The sequence below is a fragment of the Vanessa cardui genome, chromosome Z, assembly GCF_905220365.1.
Source record: "Vanessa cardui chromosome Z, ilVanCard2.1, whole genome shotgun sequence".
NCBI lineage: Eukaryota > Metazoa > Arthropoda > Insecta > Lepidoptera > Nymphalidae > Vanessa > Vanessa cardui.
The window spans coordinates 9,515,484-9,540,927 of record NC_061154.1 but is presented as its reverse complement, the minus strand read 5'-3'; the positions used below and the strand labels follow the sequence as shown (position 1 = coordinate 9,540,927).

The window sequence follows — 25,444 nt, the reverse complement described above, 5'->3', positions numbered from 1 at the left end:
GTGACAAAAATCAACAGTGCGCGCTAGCTCTTATACATCTCCACAAGACATGCATATATAGGTATGATATTTGTACCTTATTTTCCTTTCCACTTATATATATTTATATACGTTTATTATGAAACGTTAATCGGGGTTAATGATTATAACAAACTATTTATTGATGACTCCTAACTGAGAAAATGTAATATTCGTTCGAACAAAACCAATATTCCAGAAAATGAAGTTTCCAGGCTATTGAAATCAACTATTTCAATTTATTAAATCTAAATGACCCTGTTCACAAAACATTATTTTGAAACATATATACAAATTACAAATTACTAAATATACTTCAGAATATCTTGATATACAACTTTCACAACTTTTGGTCATTAGACAATGCAAAACTTTTTTTTAACAAATAAATACAACATCGCATACATTACTCTGACGATAATATATGTCACTAAAGCACTTGTGTTATGGAAAATCAGAATTAAACGACAGTACCACAAACACCAAGGCCCAAAACAACATAGAAAACTAATGAACTTTATATACATCGACTCGACCGGGAATCGAACCCGGAACCTCGGAGTGGCGTACCCACAAAAACCCACCCACTACTCGACCACGGAGGTCGAAATATGTGTCCCTGCATTTTAAATCTGTAATATCTTTGAAGAAATCTATTTAAATATTATGCTGTAGAGGGCCATATTGATCTAGGTATATTAAATGCACAGTGTACTTAATTGGATAAGGATTAATACTGCATTGTTTAAAACTGCTTCGTAAATAAGCTATTATTTCTCGTAAAAAGTAATGAATAAAAAGTGGTTATTGTAGCCTATTCCTAAGAGACAGACACATAGCGTCGTGACCTTTTTAAGGTGCACAGTACTGTAGTACATTACTTTGATCTATCTCGTCGGGTTCAACCAGCGTTTGTAATGTAAGCGCAAAAAAAGTATTTAATCTTTATCATATTAGAATTACTCTCGTGAACAAGAAATTCGTAAATAATGTCGAAACATCGAGCTCCAACAAATTGAAAAAAAAAGTTAGAAAAATCCCGTTTTTAATAACTGTAATAATAAAAATGACCATGTTCACATTATAAATCTTTAAAATTGTCTGTATTCTCTACTATATTAGGCATGTATTACACATATAAACCTTTGTCTTAAATCACTCTATCTATTAAATAAAGCCGTATCAAATTCATTTGCGTAGTTCAAACGATTTTTATTAAAATATCACAGTGTCAGACAGACAGCGGACGGCGACTTTGTTTTATAGCATATATTGAAGTCACGTGTCTCAACCGTCATATTACAATCTGATTACAATAACTCTTGTGCATTGGGTATGAAGTAAAATCTTGGAAGGTGTGTCTGTGGTCAGAAAAACTAATAAGACAGATACACATTATACAAAAAAATCCTTTATTGTAAAAATGTGTACTAATATTATAAATCTGAAAGTAACTTTGACATTACCTCTGCACAAATAAACAGTAAAATCGATTTAGATAAAATTTTGTGTGGAAATAGTAGGACATAGAGTTGCTAGTTGGCATTTACGTCTACGCTCACGTTTAAACGATCGTTACGACTTAGTTATAATAAGTAGCCTTCTTTGGGATTCAAGCTTATTTCATTACAAAATTCACCAAATACGCTTCAGTGGTTTGCCTGTGAAAAAGTAACCAGCAGACTCGACAGCCAGACAGCTACTTTCGCATTTATAATATTAGTATAAATTTGTTTGTTTCCATTCGATAAAAGAGTATAAAAAAATTATTAAGAATTTAACCAGACTTTGACTCAGTGGGTCGATATACCTCAGTGGTTAGCATTAGCACCTGAATCCTAATCGAAGATTGCCGTTTCTAATCCGGGTAAACATAGAATTATCATATGCTTCATTAATGTTTATATCATTGTAAAATAAAGGGAAAGATTTGAAAGAAATCAAGTAGACCTTATGCCAGAAGTGGGTCACTTATATTTCCTAGTTTGCTTACGTAGACTACGATAAACATGATATGAGTACATAGGTTTTGGGAAAATGTATAACCAAAGATTATAGCCAAAGAATGTGTAAAAGATTCATTGGTATGCTAGTACTTTATTCATAAAATATTCACCTTATACAGAATATATGAAAATCTACCACGTGTATATTCAACGGCATGAATTAGAACGGATATTTGGAATAAGACCTTCAGTCCGGGCGACACACCAATACGATACTGTTTCAGAGTCAGTAGAGTAGTTGTTTCATGAATATCATTTGAATCTATCTCCAAGACACGTTTAATATTAAAATTAAATTCTATTTCAGAACAAACTAAGAAAATTTCTCGTTATCCTTTACGCAATTTGATTACGATTGTAAAACATGCTCGCTATTTTGTAATTAAACTCCGAAACTTTTATTTATATAACTTATAATAATGAAAGGAAAATTGTATTCTTAGCGTGTACGAAAATAGATTTAATTTTCACTTGTCAATGTGGTATACTGTTACTATGTGGATCTAGTCTATATCTATCTATATTTATAATTTATATATTAATCTGCGGACTCTATCTGTGAACTCAATATTTTTGTCGAATTTCGTTATAAAGTTTGGTTTTATGACTCATTGACATTAGATTTACAAATTTTAAATTTTTTGTCTGTCTGTCTGTATGTCCCGTTATAGCTCAAGAACGTTTGTGCCGATCTTTATAAACATTGGAAAACCGTAAGAGCAAATGATAAACTATGCATAATGCCGGTAAAATTCATGACAGCTATAACAAATATTGTAATCATTAATTTTGTATGAATTATCTTATATACATAATATTTTAATTCAGGGAGCGGGTCTCTGCTACTATTTTATAAATCGCTATTCAAAGTCATCACCGACGTTATTTCCGAACCGAAAACATGTGAGAGAAGTATTAAAACCTCGCGCTCGAGGGTTTACTATTGGATCAGGTTTTTGTGAAGCCCTCTAACTGTTATCGTCTTTATTACAGAAAGCCTACAAAATTGACAAATATGTTAATTTATAAAGTAATACAAACATATATTTTTATTGTAATTATTATAGAGAAAGGAAATACATCCATTTAAAAGACAAATAATCATTTAAAATTAATTACAAAAACTGTATTACATGACTATACCTAATAAAGACTAGCCATTTAACAGGAAATAATATAGCACAATTATGGACAATATTTATCGCATAACTGTCATAATTAGATGGGGTAACTGACATCGTTGGTCCAGGTAGTTCATAAGGCCACAAATCTCGAAGACTTGAGGTGAAAATCGAGTCAGGCCAATAGAACGTTTTGTCGGGAAACTTTGAATATCTTCATGGAATTCCAGAAGTTGGCCGTATTGATAATTACGTGCCTCAGTAAGTACGTTAAGCCTTTGGTCGTGCGCCTGAACACTATTAGAACGAGGCTTTATATGGGGCGCTTGTATTTGCTCACTGGTGTGCCCCATCACTTTACTTCATAGACGGATACATTCCTTTGAGATTGATCGTCATGGCCATAATCAGTGAGGCTATTATCATTTGATATGATGGCAATTCCTCAATACTTGATGAACATCGACAGCGCAAGGCGTATTTTACAACTGGTTTTTAAAGGAATTTCTTTAATTGCTACTGAAAATGCCTCGACGAAATCTATATATCTATTGGCCGAATTCGACTTTGAATCTTATGATCACAATTTAATATGAAATGTAATTCTTTACACTAATAATAACTAATACCGGTTAAATACGTTCGATTGTACGCAGATAATCTCCGGGTATAATAAGTCAATTCTAAAAGTTTTACACTAGTACGAAGGTACTATATTGATATTACTCTTGACTATTATACATTATTTATCTTCGTAATATTTTCGTTGCAATGAACTACATCCGTTCAAACCCGGAGCGGGTTCACTAACGTATAGTATACATTAAATATTGTAAATTAGGTATTTTGTTTCGCGCACACAAAGGCAGATTTAAAATTGTTGTCGTTGTTTTAGCGCTTTGGCTCGCCGCCGCCGGCAAGATAAACTAATTACCTTACTACTGAAGACGACGTTTTTAAAAAGTTATACCACGTCTAAAAATTTAAAAGGCAACCCTTGATGAGATTTAATTTTTTCGTTGAAACTCGGAATTTTTTTAAAATTCATTTTTAAGGTATAATAATAGTATACATTAAAAAGGTGTCCTTCTTTGACAACTTTTATTAACCTAAAGTATTTTTTAACATTATTTAAGTTATTACAAATGTAAAAAAATATAACGTAAATATAAATAATTGCTTTTGAAAATTTGAAATTACTGTAAAAATCTTAACCGTACGAAATAGTGCCAAGATGCCAGCAGCATTTTCGCGTCGCAATTACGATTTTCAGTGCTAACACTGAAATATTTCGTTTTATATAAGATTGTCATATATATTTACAATTTAAATTTTTAAGCGAAAATAACATTTCACAAAAATTACATTTTTTTTGTAAGATGATTCTTAACGTCATAAATTATGAACGTAATTATCCATATGACATGAGCATGTCTGATTATTTTTTGTTTTAAAACGTATTATATAACTTCCATAATAAAAATTTGATCTGAAAAATATCTGTCTCATACAAATGACCTGTCTCTGAGACTTCTCCTCCAAGACATTTTGAAATATAATTTAACCGCATATAAGTTTTAAAACGAAGTAAATTTTTTGTTTAACATAACAGAGATTTTTATTAAATCCTTTACTAGAAGATGTGCGTTTCATAGAAGATTATTAGAGTTCCGTACGTCTGAATATAAAAACGGAACCCTTATAGGATCACTCGTGTGTCTGTCCGTCCGTCGCTTACAGTCAATTATCTCCGAATCTATTAGACCGATTAAGTTGAAATTTAGTACACATATCAATTCCTGTAACCCAAATACAGAGGTGTGACGTGAGCACATGAAATCTGTATATGGGGGGTCATTTTTGGGGGGGAAGGGGAAAATTGAAAAAAAAATTTCTAAAAACTGCATTGTGTGGCATATCAAAAGAAACGTCTTGTTGAGAAGATCTTAAATGTATTTTTTTGTAATTTTAAAGTAAATAGTTTCCAAGTTATTCAAGACACTAGACGAAAATTGACCATTCCCCCCCCCCTTATCTCCGAAACTATTGAACCTAAAATTTTGAAAAAAATACAGAAATTAGTTTTCTCCTTATAGATTATAAGAAAATCTATAAGAAGTCCATGATATTAAAATAACATGGTAAATCACTCAATATTGTGCGTACCAACTTACATTTGCAGGTGGAATGTGTGGGAGAACATATTTTTTAACTCCAATGTTAAGTTTTGTTGAATCGGTTTGTAGATGAATATTTAATGAAAAAAATAAGCCCACAATGACCACAAGGTCAGATTTGAAAAAACATGATAGGTAACATCGTACGGAACCCTCTTCACGCGAGTTAAACTCGCACTTGTCCCCTTTTTATATATGTAATAGGTAGACATACTGGAATATAAGCTATCTCATCGTAATTGCTTACCAATGCCTACAAACATTGGTGCTGTTAGTTAAATTGGCCAATCTTTACATCGACAATTCGCCACCAACCTTTCAGCTAAGATTATATGACCGTTGTACTTGCGGTTACATTCGCCCACTAACACTTCAACACTTTTTGGCGGTAGAATAACAACAAAGTGGGTGATACAAATCCCCAACCTTAAATCACATCGATTGATATTGTAATGAATAAAATCTCAGAAAATAATTTTATAGTAATGTTAAAATTTTAATACCACACTAATTGAATATGAGCATTGAATTTGTCATTGCGCTATTAATTCCAAAAAATAGACATAAATACAATTTAAATACAAGCTTCTCGGGTTTAATACAAACATTTCGGCAATGTAGTATAACTTCAACTTTAAATTATTTAACTACCAACGAAGTTATTTTTCCTAGTTTTCGTCACTATCAAGTTGGTAGGAACAGATTTAAAATTTATTTGTAGTGTATGACAGTAATTCACTAATTAGTAAAGTTAGTGATACTAAAACAAATGCGAAAGTACGTATCTCTGTTCGTTACGTTTTATTATTTATTACATCCAAACTTCTAAACCGAATTTGATTAGATTTGTTATGAAGCACGCTTGAAACTCAAGTAAGGTCATGGGATATTTTTTAATACATAACACCTGACCACGAATACTAAAACGCAAATAAAGCCGAGTGTGATGACTAGTATCAATATAAAAAGGAAGTACGGGAGTACGCGTAGATAGTTTTTTTTACAAATAGAGTTTTATATGAATATAGACGAATACATGCAAATTATAAAATTGTTTCTGCTAAAATTATAAACGCTTGAAGTGTGTGCAATAATACGATCAGCATTTTTTGATATATGTATATTGAAACGTAAATATTTTTAAAGTATCCACCCGCACGAGCCGAGATGGCACAGTGGTTAGAGCGCCTGGATTTAACCCGGAGATTGAAGTTTCGAACCAAGCCTCAAATATTCATATAATTCATTTGTTTTTATGATTCGCCTTATTCATGCGTGGTGGTTAAGGGAGCATCGCGAGAAAACCTACATGTGCTAGATGAAAATCTGTCAAAAGTATTTCCACTAATCCGCATCGAAGCAGCGTGATTGGATAGGTCACTCAAAAACCTTTACATTGATATTTAAAGCCTTACTACTACGTATATGAAAATATTTATGCTACAATCATTGAAATATTCTTTATTATAAATGACTCCAATTGACTTTCTAATGTAACATAACTACAACAACAACAGCCTGTAAATTCCCACTGCTGGGCTAAAGGCCTCCTCTCCCTTTTTGAGGAGAAGGTATGGAACATATTCCACCACGCTGTTCCAATGCGGGTTGGTGGACTACACATGTGGCAGAATTTCTATGAAATTTGTCACATCACGATGTTTTCCTTCACCGCTGAGCACGAGATGAATTATAAAGACAAATTAAGCACATGAATCAGCGGTGCTTGCCTGGGTTTGAACCCGCAATCATCAGTTAAAATGCTCGCGTTCTAACCACTGGGCCATCTCGACTCAATGTAATAAATGTAACATAAATGTCTTAAAATAATTATACCTAGTAAAAAAAATTATAAAAAATTGTACAAGAAATATTTCTTCCTAAAAAAGTGACCTAATTCAAAAGAACTTCCATTTGCCTTTTGGCCTTCTAGAAACCATTGCATTGCCAACTAAAGAGCTAATTATGTACGGATGAGAGACAAAGAAACAAGCACCTACATGTGGTAAATTAATAGAGAGCTTGAAGCAATCAATCTCATTTCGTCGAGTGGTAACATTTTAAGGCAAAACATTTCAGATCTCTAAATATATTCTGAAACCAAGTGGAATTCGTCCTTGTTATTATGGAATCCGAATTAATTCGCGTATAGAACATTTGTTGATAAATTAACGATAAATATGATAGATATCGTATTATATATGTCTAGACGAGAAGTATTTCATAATATAATTATTATTATGAATCTCTCAATTTATATACGTATAGATTAGTCTCCTTGTGTATGAACTAACAATATCCCTAATTGCCATGTTATAGATAAACATATAACATAAATAATAATTATTAGTTCTTTGATTGTTTGTCTACTAGCTGTATACACTTTATAGTTGGATACGAAATCGTCAAATTCAAATATACATTATTCAAGTCGGCTCTTTTGAATCGTCATTAGCCTCAGATTAAATGTAAAGCCACTATCCGTTTTGAATGTACAATGTACATTTTATAACCGACTAGAATCTAAATAGATTCTTTTTTTAATTGAAATTATTATTTTAAAGAATGAGACAAAACGATGAATCTTCAAAGTAATCAAATACTTTACTTTTTTACTTGATGGTAGGGCTTTGTGCAAGCCCGTCTGGGTAGGTACCACCCACTCATCAGTTATTCTACCGCCAAATAACAGTACTCAGTATGGTTGTGTTCCGGTTTGAAGGGTGAGTGTGCCAGTGTAACTACAGGCACAAGGGACATAACATCTTAGTTCCCAAGGTTGGTGGCACATTGACGATGTAAGGTAATATAAATATATACAGTGTCATTGTCTATGGGTGATGGTGACCACTTTCCATCAGGTGGCCCATATGCTCGTCCGCCAACCTATAACATAAAAAAAATTAAAAAAAAAGTACGTCTTATCTAATGTGTTGAAGCAGAAATGTTATGACGAAAAGTCTATCCTTTATATGTAAATAGTTGTCACACGTGGTTTCGCTCGCATTTAAAAGTATTGATTGCTATGTGTCAGGCAAAAAGTAGCCTATGTCCTTCCTTAGAGTTTTAAGCCAAATTTTATCAAAATCGGTGCAATCGTTTGGTCGCGAAAGAGCGACAGACATACAGACTTACTTTCACACTTTAATATAAATACCGAATATTAGCATATCTTTAGCAAACGGTGGTTAAAAATGCACGCATTAAATTTTTTTTTGTTATTTCCCCGAAGTTTGGGAAGCGCTTATTAATAATTGCTTAATAATAATATTCAATACAGGTTTTAAATACCATATCCTGTTTATGTATGAAATAAATTTAATATTTTGTTTAAAAGATAAAGTTTGAAGCTCATACCACCGCCCGATGTGCGTAAGTGAATACATAAGTATTCTAATATATGAAGATTTCTTCATGAGGTTTTCCTTTACAACAGAGCGCGAGTTGAATTTTAAAATATTTTTTTATCTCATGAAAAACTCATTTGAGCTTTGCCCGGTTTTGAAGCTGCGGTTTCCGGTTGAAAGGGTCAGGTGTATCATTCAAATAAAAGTAGTAAAATAAGTTAAAGATAAATATCATTATCATTACATTGTATAAAACAAAGTCGCTTACTGCTGTCTGTCCCTATGTATGCTTAGATCTTTAAAAGTACGCAACGGATTTTGATGCGGTTTTTTTAATAGATAGAGTGATTTGAGAGGAACTTTGTTTATAATATATGGACAGCATAGTAAAGAAATACTGATAATTTTAGATGTTTCTAATGTGATTTCGTAAACAAATAAATTATGTTGTATATTTAATATCAGTATTGCACCCGTGCGAAGCCGGGCCGAGCCGCTAGTTTTTAAAACGTTGTATGTCCATAGTAATATTTAATTTTGTTTAATCATTTTTTTTTCTGAAATTTTTCTTAATATAAATTTATTATGTAAAATTATTTATTCTTGTTGAAGAGATCAGCTCAAAAGCGCTTTACAGCCTCACCGCTATTCTTACTCTTAGTTACCCACTAAAGATGCAAACGATAACGTTATAATGGAATTTAATTTTTTAATGCAGGGCTTAGTTAATAATCTCTATCGCTGTATACAACGAAAGCTCATTTTATCTTGGATGCCCAGTAATTTTCCATTTTTAATTTATTCACGCCGAATACATAAACGCCAAAGAGACTAGATATCAGAATATCTAGATCATAATCCGCAGCTATTCAATGGGAAAATTGATGGAAAATGAACAGAATTTATCATATCTGTATATTAACTGCTAAAAGAAATAGATGGATAACGATTGTGAAAATGACAATTGAGTTAAAGAGATCTTTTTTATCTGTTCCTTCGTAAATGTTAACCAAAGAGGTTTTATGTAAGCCGCAAAAATAAATGCAACATCGATCCATTTGGCTACTTGACAATTGTAAAATTATAAAAGTTGTGATATATTTTTTTAAGCAATACATCAATTTATGTCAATCTAAAGCTGTGATATTGATTCGAAAATGAAAACAACAAAAATACTTCGCAAATAATAAATATTTGCCATCATTCACTTTCATTTCATATTAATAAATCGAAGTAAAGCCGAAAACTGAAAAACCTTTCGCATTTCCAATTAAATGATATGGATATCCTGGATTTGGCATATAGTGAAAGGCTTGATATTGACAGAACGTCGCTCAACTAGCCAGGTGTGTCAATTTTGTAATGATAAACAAAATATTTTAGCCCGTGTGATGTGTTTGACAAAATTAGACAATTCTTTTTTTCTTTTTCTTTTAAAATATTTTGTTTGATAACCAGCCAGTTATATAATAAATATATAACAATTATGGACAACATTATATACATTTCTTTGATCCCAATGTAAGTAGCTAAAGCATTTGTGTTATGGAAAATCAGAAGTAACGACGGTACCACAGACATTCAGACCCAAGACAACATAGAAAACAAATGAAATTTCTACATCGACCGGGAATCAAACCCGGGACTTCGAAGTGGCGTACCCATGACAACCGGTGTACACACAACTGGACCACGGAGGTCATCGAAGTTACAAACTTTTATGTTCTTGATTTAATCGTAAATAAGCTAAGATTATATGAAGTTACAAAACAGTTTTTCAAAGCCGTCGCCTATTTCTTATTTTGTCTAATACTCATAATTTCCGTTTACGCGTTTGTTTAACTAAAAGCCTCATTATATAAATTCTTAAATCTTAAATTTACATCGAAACTTTGTTTTTTTTTTTTAAATAAGAATTTTCTAAAGTTTTTTTTTCGTCATTATTATAAAAACAACGGAGAATTCGTTTCAAATGATGTTATATTATAAAACCCGATAAGTTAATAAAGATTAAATTTCATACAATAATGACTGCTTTACTTATAAATGACGATCTATTGCAAAACTTAGTTTTTGTTGAAAATTTATACAATTTTATGATATTTTTAAATATTTTTAGTAACAGTTTTTACTAAATTTATTAGTTATTCATCTGATTCAAAAACAAATCATACGCAAAATACATATTACTATCGAGAATTAGTCAAAACTCAATATTCACAAAAAGTACGTTTCAATCAAAAAGTATTTAACTTTCTGAGTAAACTTTTATAGGTTTTCTTTACTTAGATCATATTAAAATGAGAATAATAACCAAAAAAAATAACGCATACAATATGTATTGCTAATTAAATAGTATTAAGTATTTTTGAAAAGTACACTTTATATATTTTAACTACAATTTACTAAAGGAAAATTTTGAAACATATTTGGTATCTCATAAAAATTATATAGTAATTAAAAAATAGAACTTAATATATTAAGTCTAACTCTTACCTCAGTAGAAAGGGACGAGCGAACTCGCGAGTATTAACTTTGGAAGCGCGGCAAGACACGTCTGCCCGCGACAACGTCCGGCGCGCGATTCGCAGATAAAAACAATGGCGTCAGGCAAAGACGGGAGAGGCGTCCCCGCCAATCTGTTGATTCGCGCATGAGCCGTATAGCTACCTGCTATGGGGTGCGAAGTACATTGGAGCCACCTCCAATATTTTGACAACAGACATTTTCAAGTGCATTAACCATTTTTAAATTAAGAATTTGCAACAATACGTAAACTAATAACCGACCGATAAGAGATGTTCATGTGACAAACTCGTACGATATATCGTAATTCATTGTTTTAATTTGACGTTAATTTAAAAATCTTTACAAAAAATACACAAATTTGAGGAAATCAGTTGGAAGTAAAGGCATTAATAATTTTTTAAATCAATAAATTTTCATAAACTTACGATTTTGGCTTATAATATTTCCTTTCTCACCATAAAAACTCGATTGTATATCCAAATTATTCCGTACAAAAATACGTTTAAAAATCGAACACACAATTTTCAATCTATCTATATTTAGATCTATTCCAACCTCACGTTTGTAATGTAATTACAGCCGTGATTCCGACATTGTCATTAAATTAACTGTAACTTAAATTAACAATTGTATGTATTGTGGTTATATGTGATTGTGTATACGTAGTGCATTATCTCCACCCTTGAAGATCGCCCACACTCAACAGACTGCTATCAAATGGTGCCTTACATCGCTTGCCACTTGCTAGATTAAGTATCAAGTAAAACAGCGGCCATTGTTTCATGACATGTCGTGCGATACAAAGAGGTTAATACTAGTGCAGAGTATACTAGTGTTAACAATATATGGTTTAAATTTTCATTGTCATTCAATATGGAATCTTGCTGTCGCTTGAGATTTTGTATGCGTGGTTCAACAAAACCGCTCCATCCCATATGACGGATTAATTATGAATGATAGTGACAATATGCTGCGTTAAAATTAGTATTTCATTTTGTTTGACATGTACTGTAGAATGTGAATTTTCGCAAGGTTTACATGTATTAATATTATATTTCGTGTGCCATAGAAATATTTAGAGCACTTTTTATATACGACCTAAAAACTACATAATCAACAAACACAAGCGTTATTTATAATTTTATACGTGTCTAAAGACGCAGTCCGTTTCGATAGTGTACAGTATCGTATCATAATATCAGTAAATCCGCTTCGTTACACCCACTTTAAAATTTAGACTTTTAATGCGCCGAGCGTGAATCTAAACATCTTGTAATACATCATTATTACGGCATAGAAATAGTTGTACACCAATCAATATCGGTATAGTTATATATATTTTTGACGAAGTTTTTTCGCACGACTCACAATAAAGTAACGCAGAAGCCGTCACATAAGAAAAAAGCATTATGCACTCTGTCTCTTGCTTCTATGTAATTTCATTTTTTTCATTTTTAACTTTGTATTTTTAATACAACAATTTTAGAACTTGTTAATTTTTAAATACCTCATTTATAAAAAAAGTAACTTGGTTTCAACCGACCCAGGCGTCCCACAACGTATTTGGTATATTTTTATAACCTCAGTAAGTAAAACAACAGTAAAATATAAAATAATGTAACTACCAACACTTTAAAGAAGTCGTGAAACTAAACTTAAATTAAATTTAAATCGATAATAAGTGAAAAAATGAATAAAATGATTTTTCTTAATAAGGCTATCGGTTGATTTTATATCTTAGGGTAAAAAAAAAGAAATATCATAATACACGAAAATAAATTGCTAATATCAAGAAAACCTTTATAAATAAAATCCACAAGATGAAAATATGCTGTAGCCCTTGAGTTAGGTAATTGCGAGGAATTCGGAAATAACATGTGACTTTCCTCGCACTTTATATGATTTTTAAAAGTAGCAATAACTTTACGTACGTTTCGTACATATTTTTGGTGACATATGAATAAATATAGCACGTAGATAATTGTAAATAGGGTTCATTATTCGATTATTTTTACCATTTTAATTTTGACTCCTTTGTTTTTGAATATCTCGACGAGAAAGGTTGAAATAGAATGGATATCCGATTTCAACTAAGTAGGTTCTAATGCTTGACATTATTTATTAAGTTAAAATAGAAATTTCTCAATATAAATCTAAAAATATCTCAACAATGCATTTTATAGAGAAATTATTATAACAAATATATGAAGTTTATACACGTCAGTTTATAAGTAGGTGTAGGAAATAGAAGAAGGAATTTATAATAAATAAACATTTTAAAAATAAATGCTTACAGAGAGCGAATTAGCATAACAAAAAAATTTAACCATTTATTGTATCTATGTGCATCAGAATTGATAATATGCAAAAAGATCAACGTATGACATAGTATATATACCGACAATTGAATCGTTTCGAAGATGTTCGGTTTGAAATGCATTCAGTCATTCGTTCATTTTCATATTACTTTCGTCTTCTACATCAATATACATGTATGTATACACACGAACATCAAAGTATTATATCATTTATTTTAATCAATAAATACATTAGGTTATATCATTCGAAGGAAAAACTCTACCATATATAACATTTTAAATGCCTATCATTATATAGAAACAACGTGTAAATTTCCCACTGCTGGGCTAAGGAGTACATTCCACGACGCTGTGGAGCACACAGGTGGAGTGCAGTGGGTTCATATGTGGCACAATTTCGTTGAAATTAGACACATACAGGCTTCAAGCAGGAGATGAATTATAAACACAAACGAGGAACATGAAAATTCAGTGATGCTTGCCTGGATTTGAACCCGCAACCATCGGTTATAATATACGTGTTCTAACCACTTGGCCATCTCGACGTATATAGAAACATTTCGTCCGAAAATCATAAGCAAACTTCGAGTACAGTTTATATTATCATACAAACGTACATAATTATAAACTTTCTTAAACAATACATTGTATTTAACGCATATGGTAATTATTCAAGAACTTATACTTTCTGGAGTGAATCTTAATTAGTAAGATCTACTAAATATCGCGCGTAGTTTTTCCTGTAACAGTGGTTTCGAAAGTCATATGTGTACTCGGAAAAAAACTATACAATGTTTATGTATAGTTAATTGCTGATACAGCGTTTTGTTTCTATATTTTTAAGAGCTTAAAGTATTACATGAGTAATGAGTAAGTAATTCTCACTATTATTCCAAGAGAATAAATGGTTTTCAAATGGCTGCATTTAATTAAAAAATCCGTTGATATTTCAGCATCCAATAGTTGGAAAGGTAATTTAAAGTAATTTCGAAAACTGCTTTTTTGTATTGAGATAGTATTACCCTTAAAAATTATCATTATTGCTGAGTCAAAAAACCGTTCTTAAAATTAATTTGAAAAAAAAAAACGTTCAATATAGGTTTAGACTTTTTGATAAGTAAATTTCTAAAGTACGAACTCTACTGCAATTCGATTCTGTAAGAATTCACTTCGTATCTCACTCGTGAAATGTTGACATCAGACTTGATGCCGATACGCCCTCTTGGTAAATGTATCCAATTAATTTTATAATTTTAAAGTCAGTGATTCTGCGGTGAGCTTCTAGTTTCTTCTTACAGAATAGATCATACAGACTAATTATTTTATTTTATTCGAACAATAATACATTTGTTCTTTTGTTACAAGTGTTAATTCATAATAGTTGAAGCATTAATACGAATTCAAATCATTCGTTTGGGTATGTAAATTATGTAACGTAAGTACTAATAATCATTCGACAACAATATTATTTCATGAATAAATTTACATAGCGTAAATTATTTGTATTATCTAGTTCGTCTGTATTATATCTACTTTGTATGTTTCAATGAACACAACGATCTCACAGTTTCAATTTTATTAAAAAAAAAAAAATTATCAGGTGTACTATATGGGCATAATCCATTATAGAGGATAAGAAAATGAGTTATTTAGAGAGAACTAGCAGAAATCATGGAAGGGAAAACCGTCTCCATGGCTTTCACTACCTTTCCTTTCGTCTCTATATATTAAATACTAGATGACAAGATATTTTTGTTATTGTTTTAATACACGAGTTCATAACAATTTATTTGATGTCATTAATATTAATCTCCAAATATTGTGTATCATTCTGTTTGTTATTTATTGTTTCAAAATATAGCAACGTCGTTGTAATTGGTGGATCCATCCACATCTTATTTCATTCATTTGTTCACAACCGTAACGTCACATCTGATCATGATGATCTTTTTCATAGACGTTGTCTGTACAGAAAATGTAATAAGGTACTTTATCTGACCCGCCTTCACGCAGACGAAGCCGCGATCGAAAGAGTAATCATTAAAATAAATGCAAAAGCTATCGCAATTTAATTAAATTATTTTAGTTACGGTACATTATATTTACTACTTATTTAACAGTATAATATTGAAACGAATGTTAAAATTTATAAATAACATATTTATGCTTACACACATAAATAAATTATTGAAAAATTTTATTTAATAAATTATAATGAGCCATCTATAAACTGAAATTTAGTGTAAAAAGGGTCATCTATGCCTAGGACTCATTTTTTTCTTTTATCTTCAGAAAATCCTTGTTTTTCAGGATTTTTACCCGCTGCCGACACGATGACCAGTACTACCGAAACCAGTAAAGAAAATAGTTTATATCATAAATATAAACATAAATAAGTTTTATCATATATAATAATAAAAATATCTTGCTTGAAAAATGCAGAAAATAAATCTGGAATAACACTAAAAAATAAATAGCCACCCACGCCTCATACAAATGCAATATCAATAAACAATATGCTAATAATACCTATTTATTATTTTCTAGTACGAAAATGTTAACTAGGTATTTTTTATTTCATAATGTAATTGATGTATTGACAATATGAGAATAACATACATCGAAATGTGGCTTATCCACACTTGGATAATTTAAAATGCCTAAGTCCAATAATTCGTTTCGTAGCTAATGAGACTTTTTTTAAATTGCTCGTATGATTCTAAAGAATTTATTTTATTGATGCATTGTAAATGATATATTTAATTATTAAAGATTAATGTAAGACCCGAGATGGCCCAGTGGTTAGAACGCATAAACGTAACACTGAATTTTCATGTACTTAATTTGTTTTTATAATTTATCTCGAGCTCATCAATAAAGGAAGGCATCGCTAATTGTAAATCCACAAAATCGCATTGAGCAGCATTTTGGATCATGCTCCTAACCTCCACAATTGGAGAGGAAGCTTGCAGCCAGTAGTGAGACATTTACAGGCTGTAACTATAATGAATTTATTCAAATGACTTTATAACCTACACGTCTTATAGATTATATTAGTAGCCTTTATAGATAAAAAATGTTGCTATCAATGTACTTTAGAAAATAGACACACGTTCTTAAGGACGCCGAAGGCTTACAATTTTTATTAGTACATTGCATTGTATCCTAATATAGTTTATACTAGTTAAGCTATTTTGTATAAACAAACATTCCTATTTTTATTAGTGAAAACAGTATCAAAACATAAAGCGATATATTTTTATGGTATCTTTATTCTATATATTATAAATATATAAAGTGACTTTTATTGAAAGCATTTTTTTTCATATAATGTTCAATCAATTTAAGCCAAAATGTCGTTATAAAATTGCCAATCAAACTGTTCAATGTTCATTCTTTATAGAAATGGTTCCTGGAAAATTAAATCGCTGTGAAGGCTTATGTAACATAGCGGTCATACTGGTGAAATTACTATTTTTGACGTACAAATTTGACGCCGTGATTTTCTGACGACCTTCGTGGTCGAAAGTCGAGGTATACCACGCCGAGATCCCAGGTTCAATTCCATGCCGAGTCGACGTATAAAAAGTTCATTAGTTTTCTATGTTGTTTTGAGTCTGGATGCTTTTGGTACCGTCTTTACTTCTGATTTTCCATAATACGATATAACTGGTTTAGCTTTATTATGTATAATAAAGCTATATTGGTCTCAAAGTAATGCATGTGATGTTAATTTATTTTATACAAATACAAATTAATTATATTTACATATAATATGGGCGAATAGGTTACGTGATATGCTGTCGCAGCCACTAACTAAATCTGCGGCTTTACTTACGCGAAATTTATAAAACTTTAAATAGCATATTATCCGTAACTGTACCTCTCGACGCGTGATTTAAAATATGTAACCAATGTAAGTTCCCGGAATGTAAACAGGTATTTTCACTTTTATAATATAGGTATGGATTGCAATTGTAAGAAATATTGAACATCCCATACTTTTTACTAAAATTATTGCCGTGTATCTGGCATGGCGCATACGCCCTTCAATCCGAAACACAACAATACTAATTATTGCTGTTTAGCGGATGTAACCCGTACGGGCATGCACAAAGCGTTACCACCAAGTAAAAGTATGACATCCAACGATAATCAAATTAGTTAGCTACCTGCAACTTACAAGGCCTGCTGAGTGCTTCCTCATTACGATCCTTTTCCGCTTGTGTACTAAATTATACAAGGATCTGCCTGAGGGCTACAAAGTTTTACATTAGAATATGTCTAGTGTATACTGAAATTTTTATAAGTATATAAATGATTTTTACGTCACTTTAAAAGCATTGTTTATTATAGGATATATTTAAAAAGGAATTTGAGCTTTAATTTGTATATGGTTATTTTAAACAATGGAAAATTATAGAATGGTATTCGTCCCCTCTTAGTGTACTGAAGTGTATGAAATTCTTAGCCACTAAAAGCCTTGTGATGGGCGCCCTCGGCGCGTATCCGAGAGACCGTATACGTTTTGATCTAACGTTATCATTCCTATCATTGTTGTATACGTTATATAACTATTTGTTTGTAAGTATATATATGAATGGTCGTTAAATATAATATAATAATATAATATACATACATATAAAATAAAAAATAAGGATCTACTCTTCTTGTTCAGTTTTAAACCGATTTCGCTGTATCTGAGGAGTCAAATTATTATTGAAAGAAAATGTTTTCTTACGTAATTTCTTATGTATTTATGTATAGTATAAAAAGTTAAAGTCGTTTTGCTGTCAGTCTATCCCTGTGTATACTTCGAACTTTAGAAATATAGTAGAAACACTGAAAAAGATCAAAAAACATCACGACGGTTTTTGTGTTCATAGGGATAACCCACAATAGGCATTTTTATCCTTTACTTTTTATGAGAAACAACGGCGAGCGATTTTAAGCTGTATCGCTTATTAATCCTAATCCAATCCAAGATACCTATACACATTGTGAATTTAGAATAAACTAATTTGGCGCCATTCTGCACAAAACTTAAATGAATATCTCCGAAGTTATTACATTTAAAATGGTATTGTTTAATCACAAAAAAACTGTGAAAGTTGTATACAAAGATATTCTGTAGTATATTCTATTAGAGTTTCTATTACATTTGTTTGCTTTTCCACTTTAATCTATCATTTTCAGTATCAGCAATGCACCCGTGCGAAACCGAGGTGGGTCGCTAGTAAACTATAAAATATAATATCTAGGTAACGCTAACTTAATTTGGATTATCACGCTAACATCGGTATCTCTGATTGTTATCGATAACCAATATTTATGTCAAATTATTATTAAAACTTGGCTGTTAGCAATCATTATCTACTAGCACGACAAAAATAATATAAACAAAATATACATTTTATTTGATTATTTATGTAAATAAACATCAAACGACACTTTTTTTTAATTTATATTGATTTTATACACATTGAGCTGAGATGGCCTAGTGGTTATAAGGCGTGCATCTTAACCGATGATTACGGGTTCAAACCCAGGCAAGCACCACTATATATATGTGCTTAGTTTGTATTTATAATTCATCTCGAGCTCGGCGGTGAGGAAACCTGCATGTGTCTAATTTCATCGAAATTCTGCCACATGTGCATTCCATCAACCCGCATTGGAACAGCGTGGTGGAATATGTTCCAAACCCTCTCCTTAATGGAAGAGGAGGCCTTATCCCACCAGTGGGAAATTTACAGGCTGTTACTTTACTTCACTTTACTTTATACACATTTCATATTAATTGTATTAAAAAAAAATTAACTCTACTATAACGCCGAATATCCGATAAATTTCACAAACTGACTTTATAAGCTCTATGGAACGCAGGTCATGCTATTTACGTTCATCGAATTTGACTAACTGGTAATCCGAGACGGAATTGAATTTAAGCCGGCTTTGAGCTTTGCTTCATTAAATTGTCTGTCTATCTGTCAGCGATTGGATAACTTCGGAAACCAAGTTTTTCAATATTTGGTGTTTTAGTAATTACTTGAATCCGTGCCACGCGGTCAAGAATTATACCGATTTCGTTATTGTACGAATCTGTATAATTTAGTTTTGATTTTTCACAACTATTAAAATAACTTGCCACGGTCGAGTAAGTATTTTTTACACAGGTCAATGAAACACTTAATTTAAAATAAAATATTCTAATAATTTTAAATTAAGATCAAAGCTAAACTATTTCAAGTGCTTAAAATATATTAACGCTGGCTTTATTAAGGAGTCAGTAGCATTGCAGTCACAAAGAATTTACGATAGTTTTGTATAAAATGATTTTGTATTTACGTCTTTGGTAGGGGTGATAGACACTGGCACCAACTATTCCTCATATCACCCATCAACCAAATACTACTAATAAATAGATGTAAGATATTAACTCCCTTATAATTCCAGTTTCAAGGGGTTCGATCACCCTTAAAACAGGAACAAATCAATACTAATTATTGGATGTATATGCCCTACCACTAAATATGACTTCATCCAGTAAACGTATGCAGAATATTATATATACCTGCCGAGAGAAATAGAAATCGTAAGGCAATCTATACGATTTAGGATTAGATCAATGTATCGCACAGAAAACAAATCTATATGAATAAATATGAGACAACATCACATACTCTGATTACTCTGATCCCAATGTAAGTAGCGAAAGCACTAGTGTTATGGAAAATCAGAAGTAGCGACGGTAGCACAAATAAGCAGACCCAAGAAAACATAGAAAACTAATGATATTCTACATCGACTCCGTCGGTAATCGAACCCGGGACCTCGGAGTGGCGTACCCATGTAAACCGATGAACACACCTCTCGACAACGGAGGTATATTACTTTACTATTATATGGGTGAAATATCCGGGTCGTGTTATTATTGTATATTTTATTACTTTTAAATCTTATAATAAAACAGGATATCCGTTAAAATACTGCGAATTTTGTGAAAATAAAGAGTGAAATTTTATTAAACGGGATAAAGTTTAGGGGCTATGCGGGCCGCGTCTAATGGCGCTGCTAACTCAACGTTATGTGAAACTTTTTATGTTCACATTCAATATTTGGCAACTTTGCAATTTTTTTACAACGAAAGTAAATATAATGATTATACCAAATTATGGCCTGAAAATATATTTAAAATTAAGTCTTTCGGACCAATAGAATTTTAAGACATTTTTATCTTTGTCGCTTCGTAAATTCAAATTTTTTGTAAAAAGTACTTTAGTAAAAAAGGCATATTATATATATACAAGATTTCATAGATGATAAAAAGCGTGGAGTTAACCTTTTTTTTTGACTCCCAGGCGGGATATATTACATTCATATATAATTGTATTTAACTAACATGAATGTATTTTTTAAATGTTGAAAAATAGTAACTGCTGATTTCCTTGCCGGTTCTCGTCGGTAGAATCTACTTTCCGAACCGGTGGTAGCTTCACTTAATTGTTAATTGACAATTCAAAGTGCTTCCAAAGTAGGCTTACTTTAATAAGGTTTATTTTGACTTTAGTTTTTGGTAAGAACTAATGTTCTAATGTAATGGAACAAAAAATCTTGGTTTCGGATACAATTTTTATCTTATTACTTTCAAATAGAACAAGGAACAAACGTTTTTTTAACAATAAAGACGATATGTTTGTTACAACTATTAGTGACAAGTATACTTTTATATTTAAACAATATCGCTTGACAATAATAAGATACGTATAAAGAAGTCTAAACAGTGTGGGAATTACATCAATCAAATAACGATAGAAGTCAATCTATAACATACAATATGACATTATGGTGATAACAATTTCAGATAAGACAAGAAATTAGTTGTAGACATCAGGAATTTAAAACAATATATTGCATATTAGATATTGTTAATATTTTGTGTAACAACAACATTATTTTTAATAATTCTGTAATAGAAACCAATTAAACTCTCTGTTCATTGTGGTTTTATAAAAATATAACGGTAGTGTTGTTGGAATTATGTAAAGTACACAAATGAAATGCTGTCGAAACGCTTTGCCTTGAAGTAGAGGTGCAAAAAGCTTCATCAAAAGTATAACACCTCGCCTCATTGCCTGTACTGGTGACAGGAGGGCTGGATCGTTTTTTGCCCAGAGGACCGGAATTGCGATTCAAAGGGGAAATGCTGCTAATCCTTGCCACCATTCCAAGCGGTCAAGATTTATACAGTTACTAGTTTTAGTTCATATTTGTATATATTTAAGCATTTAATATTATCCATGGGTGGACAAAGGGATCCTGTCCTGGGATCCTTTTAACGATATGTTATTAATATGTAACTTATAAAACATCACTGCTATAGGGTTTAATAAATGTACGGGACCAAATTACTATAATATTGGCGGTACTTTCATATATTTTACAAATGATAAACAGGAAGTAAATTACATTCTTTATGCGTTATTGGCAAAAAGTTATAAAGCTTAGAAGGAAGTGCATATTTAAATCAATCTAGATAAGCAATGCGTTGTATTGTGCTACTTCTAATTATTCACTTTTATCGATAAAAGATCATTGCCACGATATACGGCTTATTATGTTGACGTAACACATTACACATGACAATTGAAAATCACATAAACTATTTTTCTATAATACGACAAAACATAGATTTAGCATGGGGCAAATTCAATAAAACCGATCACTGCCAATTTATACAACCAACAGAAATCCCCCTATTGCGCCATTCGACGCTATTCGTCGCTATAGATTCTCGCGTCAGTTCAACCCGAGAAAGCAAGTGCATGTAAATCGACGTGTCAAATTGACGATGAAGATGATGATCAATACAAGTTATTACGTTTATGTAAAGATCATTTTCACATAACAAATAAATATTGATAATTTGGGGGAGCGTTCTTAATTCGGATATGATCGGTTTTACGATTTTTGCAGATGCTACATCTAAGTTGGGTCGTACTACACTCATTCGATATTTAAAAAAAATTAAAAATTTAGAATAGTTTCGTTCGCTAAAACCATTGGTATTGACACATGTACGTGTCAAAACATTTGCATCCGTTTCAGAGAATTTTAATGCCACACTGCTGTTTTAGATAACCTTATATTGGTTACTGAATAAAAGATAACGTCGGAAAACCTACGCGAGTCAGATAAAAGCCTTTTTGCGACATGCGGTTTAAAATTAACATTTATTTCGATAGCAGAGTCCGTTGTAACTTTGTCTTAAAATTAGGTTACGATGCAAACTAATCCAATTTTTTGACGCCATTACGCTTCATATATGGAACATGTCACTCTTTGCTTCTGCGAGACTATTAATTACTTACATCTCATATCATTATTCAGTCTTTTACTTTGTGGTAACACCCTGTGTATCAACAGGTACTCGATACGTAATATCTTATTCTCAAGGTTGGAAGCGCATTGGTCATATGAGAAATGTTTAATATTTCTTAATGTGGCAATGTCTTCGGGGATTGTTGACATCAGTTTTCCCAGTACCCAGTCACAGACCGTCTACGTAGGATAATATGAAAATAAAAATTGACATTGGTATTTCATTCACTATTTCATAGAAAAGGCTCAATCTATACTACTACCTACGTATCATTAAGCATTCGAAGTTGTACCTATTATATTTATTATTAATAATCATTAAAGTTCTAAATTAGATTTTAGTTCGTTCATTTACAAAAGATACGATTTATTTTCGGAACTAATCACAAACATAATTTAAATAAATCACTGCATCACGTATTAACATTACACTGACACATGTTACACGCTATGTTTCGTTAAGAAATGCAACATTTAAATTAAAGTGGGTATTCCCTTCGTTTAATATATCCAACTATTATAACATAAACCTTCTCATAATTTCCCCTGAGATGTCTCCAATATGGACGAAGTCACGACAGTTTCTTATAAAGAAAGAAAATATCGTAGAATATGTTAACTTAAACACACATTTTGAAAGCAATGTTAGTAAAACTTCTAGTCCACTGCAAAGATCATCCAACGCTAATATTGCTAATAAAATATTTTATTTTACTCTTTTTAGTGTTATTTTCTTACAATAGAAATTAAAAGTCCTTATGTAACAAATGGTTATTTGTTGATTTTTTCAAATAGCGCTGAACCTATTTCAATAAAACTTATATCTGGAGCATGATATGATGATATGATCAGAACCTGTTCTAATTAATATGGGACCAACTAGAAGGTGACGTCTTTCAGACAAAAAAAGAATTTTTAAAATCGGTCCACGCGTCTTCGAGAAATCGGGGAATATACCTAAAAAAAAAAGATTTGATAACCTCCTCCTTGTTTGAAGTCGGTTAAAAAATAAAGTCATAAACATCTTAATATATCGAAACCCGTTCCCACGTGTTAACAATTAATACTAAATCTACAACGGATTGAATGTTTTAAAAAAAAAAGAGAACCAAAATCAATTCCATGAAAAGCTTACCGTGCAATTTTTTTATTAAATTTGGAATGCATTCCTTTTTAAATTTTCATTCGTTCAAAAATCGTACCGTGAAAAGCGAGCATTATTATATACACGACCGGAACAAACGATATCAACATATGAGTGAACGAAATTCATTGAGTGCAAATTATAGCTGCGCGGCGTTCAGAAATATAAGTGTACTACTAATTTTAATATCTCACTATATAACGTTATAACGTCTTATTAAATCTACTCGTCTGTACTTGTATTCACGCTGCAAAGATTTTAATTATAATAACTTTCAAAGTGTGCATGTGAAGTCCAATAGTTCAGTTATAAACTGTATGTCATATTATGCATGTTCTTGTTTATTTATTGTATTTATTTTATTAACTGAAATTATATTAGGCAAGTATCAAATCGAAAGTTTATTTTTTCATACATAGTTATCGGTTTCTCTTTCCCTCGGAATGTACAGTCAAATTAAGAAGTCTTCGTCAGTTTTCAAATCAATTCCTTTATTAAGTCTAAAACCTTTACTACCTTTTGAAACTAAAGCACAACAACTGCATATAAAATTAAACTTAAATAGTATGGTAACTTGGTTCAAAATAGTGTAACATCTTTGGACTACGTTTAATTTTATATTAATATGAAACCCTTTTAATGGCCTAATTAGTCATTACAAATTTAACTTACGATATTATATTTTCTATTGAATTGTCAAAATATTTCAGTCAGTGACATATATTCTCGATCGGTAAAGCAGATTATCGCTCATACCGAGCACACCAAAATAGATCTTAAGGTGACGAACCTTTTCTTTTTCTTACCACGACTGTACTTAAATAAATATTTATTGGTAGCTATAACTCAAACAAAAAACACAACATACATATTTGTTTATATTACTAATATTCATTCATGATAAAAAAAAATATTTGTAGACATTTTTTTTTCTTTAATTAATAGTCCTAAAACACATTACACCAGAAGCAGCGGTGAATCTCTACAATGGACGGTACTATTACATAACACTCGACATTCAATTAGCGATATTTAGTACCGTTTCATCTCATAATTCGACCGATTGGCTATATGGTTATAGCCAATCGGTCGAATTATGAGATGACATGAAAATAAGAATGTCATAAGATGAAGTCAGTTCAAGTCCGTATTAGGTTATGTAACAGTAATAGCGTCGTTCCATTGGCCCGAGCCCGCGCTAGAGGTAGAGGCAGTGAAGCAAGAAATCTCTGCGTTCATTATTCGCAACCTTGTGGCGGAATCATCTGTTTCATGACATGCAAGCAAATTTACGTCTTTAATTAAACGGCATTTTTTTTAATAAGATATTATTTTCTCTGGTTGACTCGTTTTGTAGCGTTAGAATTATGCAGCATTTTCCTTTCTATATTAAAAAAAACTCG

General features: G+C 31.4%; 1 protein-coding gene across 3 annotated transcripts in view; it reads right to left on the bottom strand.

Annotated features, from left to right (window-relative positions):
* Positions 1-25,444, bottom strand: part of LOC124542941 (adenylate cyclase type 6) — a 215,638-nt gene that overhangs the window by 171,452 nt on the left and 18,742 nt on the right. The window contains exon 1 of one of the 3 annotated variants that reach the window (XM_047120889.1): positions 11,166-11,244. The exons of the other annotated variants lie outside the window; for them this stretch is intronic. The gene's annotated coding sequence lies outside the window, so the exon portion shown is untranslated. Of the gene's footprint in view, positions 1-11,165; positions 11,245-25,444 lie in introns of those variants that run through there. 3 annotated transcript variants of the gene reach the window in all.